General features: G+C 47.1%; 1 long non-coding RNA gene across 1 annotated transcript; it reads right to left on the bottom strand.

The window, feature by feature from the left end:
• Positions 1–4429: 4429 nt before the first annotated feature.
• LOC109945283 (uncharacterized) lies at positions 4430–4979 on the bottom strand. The gene is made up of 2 exons (XR_002268410.3): positions 4864–4979; positions 4430–4768 (listed from the first exon to the last, which is right to left on the bottom strand). It is a non-coding gene; the product is annotated as an uncharacterized lncRNA (long non-coding RNA).
• Between the last annotated feature and the right edge of the window lie 9430 nt (positions 4980–14409).

The raw sequence follows: 14409 nt of genomic DNA, 5'->3' as shown, positions 1-14409 counted from the left end.
TGCTCTTCCGCCACGGGGGGAAGACGTCGTCGAGTTCACCGCCGCCGGGCGAGCTAACAACCGTCGTTGTTGCTGTTGCGCTGCGGGGGGAGGAGTACCATGTCGTAGCTGCCGTCGAGGGACATGAACTCGAGATTCCCTAAGCGGAGCAGCGTCCCGGGCTGAAGAGGTTGCTGAAGACTCCCCATCTAGAACTCAACGGGAAAGTGTTCGTTAACACGTAGCAGGCCCCTACCTGGCGCGCCAACTGTCGGCATTTCGGACCCCGGGTGATCCTCAACCAGGCCGACCAGTGAATTTTGTCGCTGCGTGTCCCTGCCCAGATGGGTTGGCGCAAGATGGAACACAAGGGGGAAAACGGCGGCTCGTGTTATCTCGCACCAGGGGGGGTGCTCATAGTAGGGGTTACAAGCATTCGCGCGAGAGAGAGAGTGAGCCTGTTCGTTTGCTCGTCCCTCCGCCCGCTCGACCCTCTCACATGAAGGCCCTGGACCTCCCTTTTATAGATGCAAGGAGAGGGTCCAGATGTACAATGGGGGGTGTAGCTAGGTGCTAACGTGTCTGGCAGAGAAGTGCCTGAGCCCTGTGTACATGCCAACGTGGCTGTCGGAGAAGTGCTTGAGCTCTGCGTACGTGATAACGTGGCCGTCGGAGAAGTGCCTAAGCCCTGTAGAAGCACAGCTGACGGTGCTGCTAGGATCCTGCTGACGTCGCCTTGCTTCCGTAGGGGGCTGAGAACCACCGTCGTAATGGACGCACGCGGGGAGCCATCATTACCTATTACCGGGACTAGCCAGATGGGATGCCGGTCTTGTTCCCTCGTAGCCTGAGCTAGCTAGGGGTAGGGTAATGATGTATCCCCTGTGGCACGGTCGGTCCGAGCCCAAGGTCGAGCGAGGCGGAGACTTCTCCTGAGGTCGAGACCGGGGTCGGGCGAGGACACGATTCCTCCCGAGGCCGAGGCTGAGGCCGAGTCTTGGGGTTGGGCGAGGCGGAGACCTCCTCCTGAGGCCGAGGCTTAAGGTCGGGCGAGGCGGAGCTTCCTGTTGCGCCCGAGGCTGAACTTGCTGTTGTCAGCCTTACCCGGGTGGCTGGCACAGCAGTCGGAGCAGGGTGCGTGGCGCTGTTTTCCTGTCAGATTGGACAGTAAAGGGGTGAAGTGACTGCGGTCACTTCGACCCTGCCGACTGAGACGCGCGTGTCAGGATATGGTGTCAGGCGATCCTCGCATTGAATGCGCCTGCGATACGGTCGGTTGGTGAGGCGATTTGGCCAAGGTTGCTTCTCGATGAAGCCTGCCCGAGCTGGGCCTCGGGCGAGCCGAGGGTGCGCCCACTGCCTGAGGTGGCCCTCGGGCGAGTCGTGAATTCGTCCGGGACTACTGTTCCCGCCCGAGGCCGGGCTCGGGCGAGGCGAAATTGCGTCCCTTGGTAGACGAGGTTTTGACCTGAACCGTGTCCATCAGTCTTTGCGGTTCGTGCTGAGGGTGGTTACCAACCGTGTTTAGGAGTGTTGGGGGTACCCCTAATTACGGTACCCGACATTGTGGGTACTGTGCCTGCGGGTTTGGGTAACATACGCTACCTGTCGCGGGTAGCGGGTGCGGGTACGGGTTTGTAATATCTGTACCCGCGGGTTTTAAACCCGTTGCCATCCATATGCACACATTTAGACTCTCTGCAGATATCCCACTAACGCGCCAGGTTATCACTCTCTCTCCCTCTATATTCTCACCGTCTGCAGTGGTTTCCTCTAGAACATCCTCTAAACCCCACCATACCAATAAAATATACATTTCCCTTCAACTACCTCAGCCACCATCCTTTCTTTTTAAATTTCCATATTTTGTCTTATTTTTGCACCGTTCATAGTTGAAGGTGATTACCACTTAGTAAATAATTCATAATATGTAAAATAATTATCCACACAAACTACAATAATTCGTACCTGAAGTTTGTTAATAAAAAATCTTTTCATTGAATAGTAACGGTTCTAGCGATTTGCACCCAAAAACATACTTGAGTGGTACGAAATCAACCAAGAACTAGCGGATTCGTAACTCAACAGTTGCAGCTCCAAGGAACCCCAACGGCCAACAGCAGATCTCGAAGCGGCTGAATGGATCCTCTTCCGACGAGGCTCCGGCCGTTGCCGAGTTGTCGGGCAGTAGGCAGCAGTTCCGGCGGCGAGCCCAACACCGTAGGCCGGCCACTCCCCAGTGAGGCAGCAGAGCGGCTGCATCTCCCACTCCCGCATTCGAGGGGGCTCGGCTCCACAAGACCCATCGATGCGCCGCCGTCGTCGTTAGCAAGGAAGCCGCCTCCGCTCCTTCAAATGCGCGCGCGAAAGGGAGAGAGAAAGCCGCCGGTGAACAGTGCTCCTCTCCATCTAGCGTGAGAGAGAAGAAGAGCGTTGCGAAGGACGTCATAGAGGGCAACGATGCGGGTCGAAGAGGAGGAACGTAGCCCCTAAACGATGAACAGTGCTAGAGGAGAGGTGGTTAATGGTCATACGTTGCGGACAGTCTTAGACGACCATAGGCTAGCATGTTCCCAAACTCCTTTTGAACACCAGCCATTACATTATTGTCTTTTTGTTGTTTTAGTAACTGGACAACCAAAATAAGAAAGAAAAATCACAAACTCAGTAGTAGATTTAAAACCAATAGAATGTAAAAAAATATTCTCATTATTGTTGTGGCTGGTGAATATCAGAAAAAATGCTAGGGAAAAAACATGCCACGGGTAACACGACTTAATAACCATATATACGACATAGTTATTATTAGATTGGTTCAGATTCCTTTTTACCTTTTTGTAGGCCAAAACTCTAAAAGTACATATCGAGTATAACTAACTATGAAGTATAAAAAAATTAAGAAGAATAATGTGGTTCCTACCTACATAAGGTTGTTCATTACTATTCTTCCATCTGCAAAATTGGATTGAACAGGGCTAACAAATGCAGTGCGATTCATACACAGAAGCTGGCATAATGATTTTGTTCGAACTGTGAATACTTGAGGCCTATAGCAAAGAACCCCAATTTCTCCAACAACATCTCCTGCTCTAGCCATTCCAACCATTTGCAGGTACCAGCACATTATGTTAAAAATGACAATTTCATCAATAAATACATTGCCATTTGAACACCATAAGACTTGCTTGTTCTCCGCATGAACATTATGTTGCAATTAAACCAGTCAAGAAGAAGGGGGAGACATCTCGCATGACATATGCAAGCCACACTCGTCGATGAAAAACATCACAAAGAGTCACTTGGAGACGCAGACACCGCCGTGGGCGGAGGGGGCGACGAATGACGCTAGGAGAGTGGCGCGCGAGGCCCACTTCAGTGCCGCGAGGGATGGGGAGGGGCAGGGACGAGGAATCATAGACGGATCTGGAGGGGACACAACGTCATATCTCGAGGATGTGGTGGAGGTGACGGAGCGAGTGGAGGAGAGCCTGCAATCGACGATGAGGCAGGGGCATTGGTGAGCAGCAGGCGAGATGGTGGTGGTGGTGGCAGGCCAAGGCAGAGCACGAGAGCGAGCAAGTGCACGAGGATGCTGCGACGACGAGGCAGCGACGGCAGCGGTAGGGGACGAGAGGAGCACGTACGAGGATGCACTGCGACACATCTTCTCGGCGATCTGAGCGTGTGGAAAGGCGAGGACGAAGGGTCCGGAGGTTTGTTTCGTGGAGCTCGTGGAAGTCTCCAGCGACTAACGGTCGACACTTTTTTTTGGCCGTTGCGCTTTGTCGTTGATGTAGTATCCAACGGATGATAAATTAGAAGCTGACGTGGATAGCCTAGGAAGTGCCGTTTTGGCAACCCAGGATTGCCGTAGTGCATACTGGTAGCAAGACACACGAGATGGCCGAACGTACGTACTCCCTCGCGAAGGTGTCAGGCCAAACACGGGCCACGCCGTCGTTGGAGCTACCATCAGCTGCAGAAGCAGCAGCGCACTACAGTAAACGAGGACATTTCCGACGGCTAAAACCGTCGGACATAAGAACTAAACCGTCGGAGATAAGCTATGTCCGACGGCATTAACTTATCTCCGACGGTTTTAAGCCGTCGGAGTTAACGCGTCGGAAATAGCGTTATGTCCGACGGCTGCCGTCGGACATAAGATATGCCCGACGGCCCTATCCAACCGTCGGAGATAAGACGGAGTAACCGTTTTAACCGCTGCCTGGGCCCACAACTACTAGGTCCGACGGCTTAAAGCCGTCGGACATATTCTATATGTTATGTCCGACGGCTTTAAGCCGTCGGACATAACACAAACCTTATGTCCGACGACCTGCGCTATGCCGTCGGACATAACGTTTTTCAGAAATTGCACAAAAATCTGAATTTTAAAAAATCTGACATTTGCAAATACAAAACAGAATTCATACACATATACACATTCACATTAACAAATATACTCACATAAGTATACACATTCACAAATATAATCACATAAGCATTCACATTCACAAAATTTAACATAACAACATAGTTCCAAATGGTTGCAATAAGTGTTTACATAAACATAGTTGTCCAAACTCCAAAATGAACATTATTTCGACGGGTAGGCTTTCACATGAAAGGTTTCAACAAGTGTTTTACATCAGTATCACTCATATCCATCGCCACCTCCTCCGGCTGGACTATGCGTGCTGAAAAGATTGTTCACCCACGAATGTGTTGTGTCGTCCTGACCAGACCCATCTCCAGGTGCGGCAACTGAAGCGGGTGGTGTCTGAAATCCCTATAACACAAGCACATGAAATAGTAACCACTCAGTTGTTCATTTAAACACATAAGACATCTATGAACATGTCACACACGCATATGTGTACATACCATAGGGAATTGTGACGGAGGCGGAGGCGGTGGTGGAGGCGCCAACATTGGCATTGGCAGTGCAAAGTCCGGAGGCGGCATCCCATATGTCGGCATCGGGACGCCCGCTTGTTGGGCTAGTTGCTACAAATTATATACAAGTCATTGTTGAGCAAACAAGATACACATCAAGTGTTTTGCAAAATAAGCTACAAAATGTTAGTTCAACTTACCGAGAGAAGAGCTTGATTTTGGGCCTGGAGGCTTGCATAATACTCGTCCCTCTTCTTCTGGTACTCGGCTTGTTGTCTCTGGTATTCAGATTGTTGCCTCTGGTACTCCAATTGATCCCTCAAGACTGATTGATGGTACTCTGCCTGTTGACGCAACACCGCAAGCTCTATCTCATGGGCTGCTGATCGTGAACGGGACGACTGTGAAGACGACGATGTGGATTGTCGTCCACGGCGTCTCAGCTCTCTGGAATCAATCGTAGAATCAAAAATACCCAACCTACAAGAGTGAACCATGCACTTAGTATAGTAACTCATGCCTCAGTTGAATCGCAAGCATATGATGACAATTTTGAAAACCAAATCAAATAATCTCACCGTCCATGGGCTTGTCCTCCTGCACTAGCATATGCTGCCTGAGGGTCGATTGGCTGGCTCCTCCAATCGTACTCCTCCCCATGGCGTTGAACCATCTCCTGCCCATACGAAGCCTGGAGGCAAACAATATCAAATATAAGTGCATAACCCCTATGCCATTGCAAACAATATCAAACACATAATAGAGTATCAAAAACTCACTAGACGGTCGGTGGCCGTCTGAGTGCATAACACATCAGGATTCTGAGGATCAGAACCCCTATGGCCTTGCATATACACCTCAACATCCGTGGGCGTACGGCCGGATTTGACTTCCTGTACATAAAAGTTATATTGACACATTTCTATGTAATTCAAAGTTACGACAAACTGAGACTTACCATTCGCTTAGCCAAGCGCACATGACCATCACCGCCGTAGTTGTGGAACGACTCAGTTCCACGGTTTCCCCTGTTCCTTTCGGAAATGGCATGAAAATCAGGGGAACCCCACCATCTGCACAATGCCCGATAACCGTCTGATCGGGTGGCCATCCATGGCACCGACACCTACATGAAATTTTTTAAATAAAGCAAGCAAATACATGGCTTCGTGCGATATGAGAGGCAACAACCTGTTTACCTCTAGGTATTGCTCCTCCGTCAAGTAAATTGATGACCACTCGGCCTTTGTATTTGGCATCGGTCGATCATGAGCATTTGCTCTGTACCATGCCTTTATAGCCTGAATTCGTGCATAGTACATTGCATCTGCAACGACATCGTTCGCGTTATACTCAAACACGTAACGAGCGTTCATATCATATGATCCATCGTCCGGCAACTTGTACCGTTTCTGCAAAAACCATAGTGTTATCATAAAAGCAAACATATATGGAATAACTAAAATAGTATAAACAAGTCATACCCAGAATGCATCCCAAACTAGTGCTTGTGTGTTGCCAAACGTTCTACAGACACCATAGCGATAATGCTCCCAAGTGGTGGCGGGGACAGACTCGCCAGTAGGCAAAGTCACAAGACCAGGCCAGTGCAGACGAACAAGATTACCAAGAACCATGTTCACCTGCCTGTAGTGTCCTGTGCCTGTGAACGAGTCGTCGATCCAAGTCCTGCAAACAGAAACCAATGTAGAAATTAAAACATAACTTTCAATAACATTTAAGCAAAGATATGTCACTCACTTTCCACTAGGCTTTATCACAACCCGAGATTCCGGTGGAAGCTCTGGAGGTGGTCCAACAAAATGTAGCTTCCTCGTTCTCTTAACTCGAGAAGTTCCAGACCCAGCTGCAGAATCTCCACCAGCCCCAGAATCCCCAGCCCCAGAATCTCCACCAGCGTCGTCTCCAGCATCATCTCCCACATTATCTCCACCATCATCTTCATCATCATCTCTTGCATGATCCTCTACCACTGGTTCCTCAATTTCAGCATCCTATGAAACAAATAACTTACATCATACAATATTAAGTAACTCAAATAATGTAATTTAACAACTAACTTACATCTTGTGGAGGCAAATGTTCTGCCAGCGCTCTCCGTCTGCTCATGGTAGAACCTGTGCCCTGAAAAACTGAATCCTCACCCCTCGAGCTGCTCCTCGAGCTACTCCTCGACCCAAGCAAACTACGAGCTAAAGACTTCATTTTCTTTGACATCCTATTTTAACAAAAACAAGTTAGTACATAAATCGACAATAAAATAATAAAATATGCAATAAATTCATAAAATATGCAATAAAATCATGATCCATACTCGTCAATCGTAATCGTAATCAAAATCAGGATCTAGTTGCTTTCGTCGATGTAATGGACGCCAAGTAGCTTTCTTCTTTCTCGTCACTCGTTTTCTTTTTGGAGGAACCTCGACATCATTTTGATCGCCTAATAAAGATTCTTCCAACATTTCAGTTTGTACATTAAACGTGCTTGTAAGTTCTTCGTCTTGGAAAATCTCAGCAGCCCCCACTTCCTGCTCGATTTGACTTTCAACATAACCAGCATCACCAGGAGCATATAGTCGTTGACGAGGATTAACTTTGTACACTACCCTCCAATCAACCAAACCGTTTTTCTTAGATGGATATGTCATATAATACACCTGCTCGCATTGGTGGGCAAGGATTATAGTGTCGTGGCCTTTTAATCTATCGTTGTGTTTGACTTCCACCATGCCATATTGATTTTCTCGCGTTGTATTTGGAGAAAACCAATCACAATCGAAGAACACCACTTTGAGTTGTTTATCTCCAAAAAACTTGTACTCGATTATATCATTAATGACTCCATAATAATTAGTCACCTTCCCTTCATCGTCGACAGCTCTAGTTACAACTCCGGAGTTTGTCGTGGCTGCTAGAGGATGATCATCTTCGAACCTTGTGGAACGGAATCTAAAACCATTGACATCATACCGACCATAACGTCTGCTAGTTACTGCTCCTAGGGATAATTGTCGAAGGTCCGGGTGTATATTGTCATTTTTATCTACATAATCTCGAAACCAACACAAGAAATTAAGTCCCCCATCTTTTCCCTCTCGACGAATCTGGTCACGTTCACAGCCAGAGATGCAATTTTGAGAATCAAATTCCCTGTTAGTACAAGGAAACAAACCTTTTAGTATCACAACACAAATTCTAGCGCCAATGACTAAAATAAAGTTTACACTTACAGGAGAAACTGACTCATCTCTTCCATGTTGTTATACATGTAGAGTAAAGCAGTCTTCCATTCGTCGTTGGTGAAACAGTATGTTGTGCTGGGTCCTACAGTTTTGCCCCTCCATTGAAAAATTTCAATATCACTAATAGGGGGCTCGTCGACATGATACCGCAACGTATGGGCATTGACATTGTGTTCCTCTGCAAAGTACAGGCCCGTGAACGATGCTATCTCTTTGTATTTGAATTCTTCAGCGATGCACCCTTCAACTCGTCTCTTATTACCAACCATTGCACGTAGCTTCTTTAGTGTCCTTTCGATGTGATACATCCATCTATATTGCACAGGACCTCCTACCTTAGCTTCGTATGGTAGGTGAACAAGTAGATGTTGCATCGGATTGAAGAAACCTGGTGGAAATATTTTTTCAAGTTTGCATACCAAAATCGGTATTTCTTGCTCAAGCTTCTCCATCATCTCTTTCTTTATTTCTTTGGCACAAAGATGTCTATAAAAGTAGCTTAGCTCCGCTAATGCTTTCCAGACATCATTTTTTACAAAACCACGAAACATAACAGGAAGGAGTCTTTCCATTATTATGTGGTAGTCATGACTCTTCAACCCAGAAAACTTGCCCGTCTTCAAATTCACAGACCTTCTAAAGCCCGCGGCGTAACCATCTGGGAACTTTAAATTTTTCAACCATTTCATCAATTGTTTCTTCCTTTTAGGTTTAATACTGAAAGGAGCACGTGGCTTCTTCTGATTCTCTCCTATCTCCATAGTTGGTCTTCTACAGATTAAGGCCAAGTCTTTCCTTGCCTTAGGGTTGTCTTTTGTTTTGTCGGTGATATTCATGCAAGTGCTGATAATGCTTTCACCCATATTTCGTTCCTGGTGCATGACATCAATGTTATGCATTAGAATCAAGGCTTTCATATAAGGGAGTTCCCATAGACCACATTTGTGAGTCCAATTATGCTCGGTTCCATAACCTTCAAAACGATTTCCATGTTCGTTTAGTTTCAAATCATTAAGTCTCGCGAGAATCTCTGGACCACTTAGACGCTTGGGTGGTCCCCTCGTCACAATCGTTTCCTTTTTAAAAGCGTTCCTATCGAACCTGAACGGGTGATCCTCTGGCAAAAAACATCTATGACAATCGAAGTAACATATCTTTCCACCAAACATTAGTCGAAAGCATAAAGTGTCTTCAACGCATATAGGACATGTCAAAATCCCATGACAACTCCATCCAGCAAAGATACCATAAGCCATAAAATCATGAATAGACCATAAAAACGCGGCTCTCAAGTTGAACTTCTGTTTCTTGTAACAATCGTACGCCTCGACTCCTTCCCACAAAATTTTCAATTCTTCAATCAGGGGTCTCATCATCACATCGATCTTTGTTCCAGGATGATCCGGACCAGGTATTATAAGACACAAGAAAATAAATTCATATTTCATGCAAAGAGCTGGTGGAAGGTTGTATGGAACAGCAAAGACGGGCCAACATGAGTACGACGTTGCAGTTACATTGAATGGCGAGAAACCATCTGTTGCCAAACCGAAGCGGACATTCCGCACTTCATCAGCAAAGCTGGAATCAAAAGCATCTAGTGCCTTCCATGCATCTGTATCAGCTGGGTGCACCATGACATTTGGATTCTCACGTACCCCTTCTTTGTGCCACCTCATGTGTCTGGCTGTATTCTTGGAGATGAACAAACGTTTCAACCGAGGTATGAGAGGCATGTAACGAAGCTGCTTACGTGCAATCTTCGTAGTCATGGTCAAACCATCGTCGTTTTCAACCTCAACGAATCTACGCTCACCACATACAGTACACTTCTTCTCACCTGCGGTCTCCTTCCAGAAAAGCATACAATTATTTTCACAGACATCGATTTTTTCGTAGTCCATACCGAGGCCAGATAACAGTTTTTTAGACTGATACATGTCCTTTGGCATCTTGTGATTCTCCGGAAGTACATCACTGACCAAGTTCAAAAGTTCCTTGTAACAATTGTTTGAGAATGCAAACTTAGACTTAATAGCCATAAGTCGAGTCACAAATACAAGGACGGTCACTTTTGTGTGCTCATGCAACGGCTCTTCGGCAGCTTTAAGGAGCTCGAAGAACTTCTGAACCTCAGGTGTAGCTGGATCCTCAAACTCTGTGGGTTGACCGGGGTTCTCCGAATCGACGGTTAGAAACTCATGGCGTACATCGTCAAGCATCTCTTCCATCCTATCGTAGTCCTCCTCTTCATGTGACTGAACTTCCGATACAATACGAGGAGGTGGGTCCTCACCGTGGTGCACCCACACCTCATAGACTGGCATATAACCGTTCTTGCAAATATGTATCGACATAGTCCTCCTGTCAAGGAAATTAATGTTCCGACACTTGCTACAAGGGCACCTAACATCGGTTCCAGTCTCTGACCGAGCAAAAGTATGGTCGAGAAAAGCATCAGTCTTGGCCACCCACTCACTTGATAGAGCACCTCTTTTCTTCCAACCTTCATACATCCATCGACGATTCTCCTCCATACTAGATACGAGACGTTAACTTAATTAGATAAGTAATGCACGGACCATCCGTTTTTACGAAGAAATCACGCCCCTACATCTGTAGGAAAGGATAGGTCCTAAACCCACCCAGGAGTGACCGACGAGGCCGTGTTTATGACAAAACATGTGGTCGTGCGAAATTTCGGCAGCATAACCCCGCTGTTCTCCAATCGCACGCCTAAAAATGGTGCAATTGGAGAACAGAGAGGTTATGCTGCCGTAACTAAGCAGGAGCACATGCTTTTGTCATAAACACGGACTCTGTCGGTCACACCAAGGCTGTCCAATAAAGGGACAATTCCGGCCCAACATACCTCACATGCGTCGCTTGTAAGGTGTGTTGGGCCGAAACGGGTGACGCCTAGGTTTCGTTTGTTCACACTACAATACACTATGATTAACTATAATCATCGTGCATTATTAAATAATTAAACTAATAAACCACAATACAATATTACATACGAAATAACATTGTTATAAATGACAAATCATATAAAATGAGCTTATTTCCGAGGGCATAATAATTACCCTCGGAAATTAAAAATTTAAATTATCTAAAGTACCACTAAATAAACTAAAACAAGCTACTTTAATTACGTAATCAAATTTTGGCCGTCGGACATAACAAACTAAACAATCAAATACATTCATACATACATTTCTAATCAAATACATTAATACAAACATACAATTCTAATCAAATACATTAATACAAGCATACAATTTTAATAAACAAAATTGCTAATTAAGTATACTCACTTAGCGGGTGTGGAGAGCCGGCCGGCGATGGGCGCACGGGCGGGCGGCGGGCGCACGGGGCCGTTGGCCGGAGCACGGGACGGCGGCCGGAGCACGGGGCGGCGGCGACCGGCGAACGGGGCGGCGGCGGCGGCCGGAGCACGGGCGTGGCGGTGGCCGGAGCACGAGCTCGGGGCGGTGGTGGCCGGAGCACGGGCGTGGCGGTGGCACGAGCGTGGCGGTGGTGGCCGGAGCACGGGCGTGGCGGTGGCCGGAGCACGAGCTCGGGGCGGTGGGGCGGCGGCGGCCGGAGCACGAGCAGTGGGGGCGGGCGGTACGGCGACCGGGCGGGACGGCGACGAGCGTGGCGGCGACGAGCATGGCGGCGACGGCGGCTTGCTCCTCGGACGGCGGAGGCGTGCTCGGCGGCGGCGGCAGAGAAGATAGAGACGCGCGGTCGGGTGAAACTAAAGCCGCGCGGGTCGGATCCGCGCGTTAAAAAGCCTTATGTCCGACGGCTCGGTACGAGGCCGTCGGACATAAGCTTATGTCCGACGGCCAGGGGGCGGGCCGTCGGACATAAGGTAATGTCCGACGACCAGTCTGACAGCCGTCGGCTATATTTTGTTATTTTCGACGGCCGCTGTTGGCCGTCGGATATAACCTAATGTCCGACGGTTGCCTACGGGGCCGTCGGACATAAGACGACCGTCGGAATTTTATAGTTTTACTGTAGTGGCGCCTGCCAAGTGCCAACACACCGGCTGCGGCCTTCTTGCTGCCACTACTCTCTATGCTAGCTTTTCTCTTTCGCTCGATCGGGTTTGCTAGCTAGTTTGCTCTCTCTGCTCCCCACCTAGCCCATGCTGCTTTTTATACACGATGCCTATTTCATGTTCATGCACATACCATGCATAGACTACTTGACAGGAAACTCAGAGAGCTGAGTTGTTGCCAAGCCATATATATATATATATATATATATATATATATATATATATATATATATATATATATGGATGAGGTAATGGAAGCCCTGGGCTTCCATTACTAGAGAGAGCCCCGACCAGGCTAGGTGTGCGGGCGAGGGACGACGTGGCAGGAGGTGGGAGTACCGCACGCATGCACTGAGTCAAGGTGGGGTCATACGTGGGCAGTTAGGCGTTTATGCATACAGAATTTGAATGAAAAGGATGCGTAAATGGTAATTGGGGGTGCGCTCGGGTACGGAGACGTGGGTCGCGCGTTTATGCTTGCGTATTTTGCCGATATTGGCTGCGTAAATTGGGATAGTTGTGTCTCGGGACGTGATCGGGAGGTGGTTAAGCTTTTATGCTTGTTTAAATTACTAATAACAAATGCATAATCATCTGACGCGACGTGTGTGGTCAGATCGGGTAGTGGGGGTGTCGCGCGTGTCATCCGGGAACGTGGGGGGGGGGGGGGGGGTCGCACGTGGTGGCTCATTTATGAAACTATAACACAGAAGGCATGTAATCGTAACGTGTCGGTTCACGTAAATCTCGCGACATGCAAATCGCGCAGGATATTTGGATCATGCCATGAATATCGGCCAGAACGGTTTAGGCAAGTATAGGAGAATAGTTGCAAAAAAAACGGGCTACACACCGTCGCCGTTGCTTTTGTTCAATGCTCTGGGAGAGTTAGGGCATACATGATGGCGACGACCAGGGGATCGGAGCAGTGTGGAGAAGCTACGGCGACGACGGCACCCTGTACGACCGATGGCTGGCATGCTGTAACTCCCCCAACTGTGTTACCGACGCCAGGAATTCTTGAAGACAGCAACACAATTCATCCAAGTTTGGTGGGAGCAACTCAGCGGATACCCATGAGGACAATTGGTGAACATGACCAAGACACACCACACATTCTCCAAAGCCATGTAAGTTCAAATGAATACCCATGTATTTGTTATACAGTCCGTGCAAGTTATGAAGTCACCGAATACACATGTATTTGTTATATTGTCCGTGCAAGTTATGAAGTCCTAGAAATTCACCATGCTATAAGATTATTTTATATATATGTGCACTGCATGACGACTCCATTAATTGAATAGGATGATAGTATAGATCAACGATTGGTACCGAAGGTCGGTATGACATTTAGTAATGTGGACGAGGCGTACCAATTCTATAGCCGATATGCATATGAAGTTGAATTTCCGTTGAAGAGATATAGGGAGAGAAAAAATTGCAAGTGGTTGAATTGTTCAATGGAAGGCAAGCGTGCCGAAAGAGGATATGGTAATCCAAAAGTGCATAATACAAGTTCCAAGCGAACACAATGCAAAGCTGGAATGAAACTTAAAAAATCTATGACGATGCCAAAGAGAATATTATTTTAGTGCGAATTGGTCTTATTCATTTGGAACACAATCATGAGTACTTCAGGAAGGATACATAAAAGAATCAGTTACAGTGCAACAAGACACATGATCCAGAATACATGGAGTTTCTTAGTGCGATGCAAGAAAGCAGGATTCCGTAACACTGTATTATGGATTTTGTTTCAGAAATGCATGGTGGACCAGAGAATGTCCCGTTAGCTGCACAAGACATGATTAACCTGTAAGTCATATTGTTATTTACACTGGTATAATGACATAATAACGCTGTGTACATATTGACGTATGGCATATTGTTTAATGTTGACAGGAAGAAAGCGCGACAAAGAGAAAGAAATGCCAATGATGTGTCTAAGCTCCTATCTTTTTTTGCATTGTGTAAAAAAGATAACCCATAATTTTTCTCTGACTTCCAACTGGACCAAGAAGGAAAGATTTTGAGCATTTTTGGTCCCATGCTAGCCAGCAAGCAGATTACAATGACTTTGGTGATGCAGTTACCTTTGATACAACTCATAAGACAAATCTATATGACAAACCCCTGGGAATGTTTGTTGGTTGTAACCACCATCTGCAGTGCACCGTATTTGGTTTCACATTGT

This window comes from Zea mays, chromosome 3 (genome assembly GCF_902167145.1).
Source record: "Zea mays cultivar B73 chromosome 3, Zm-B73-REFERENCE-NAM-5.0, whole genome shotgun sequence".
NCBI classification, from domain to species: domain Eukaryota; kingdom Viridiplantae; phylum Streptophyta; class Magnoliopsida; order Poales; family Poaceae; genus Zea; species Zea mays.
The sequence above is the reverse complement of the archived record's forward strand: the minus strand, read 5'-3'. Positions and strand labels throughout refer to the sequence as shown.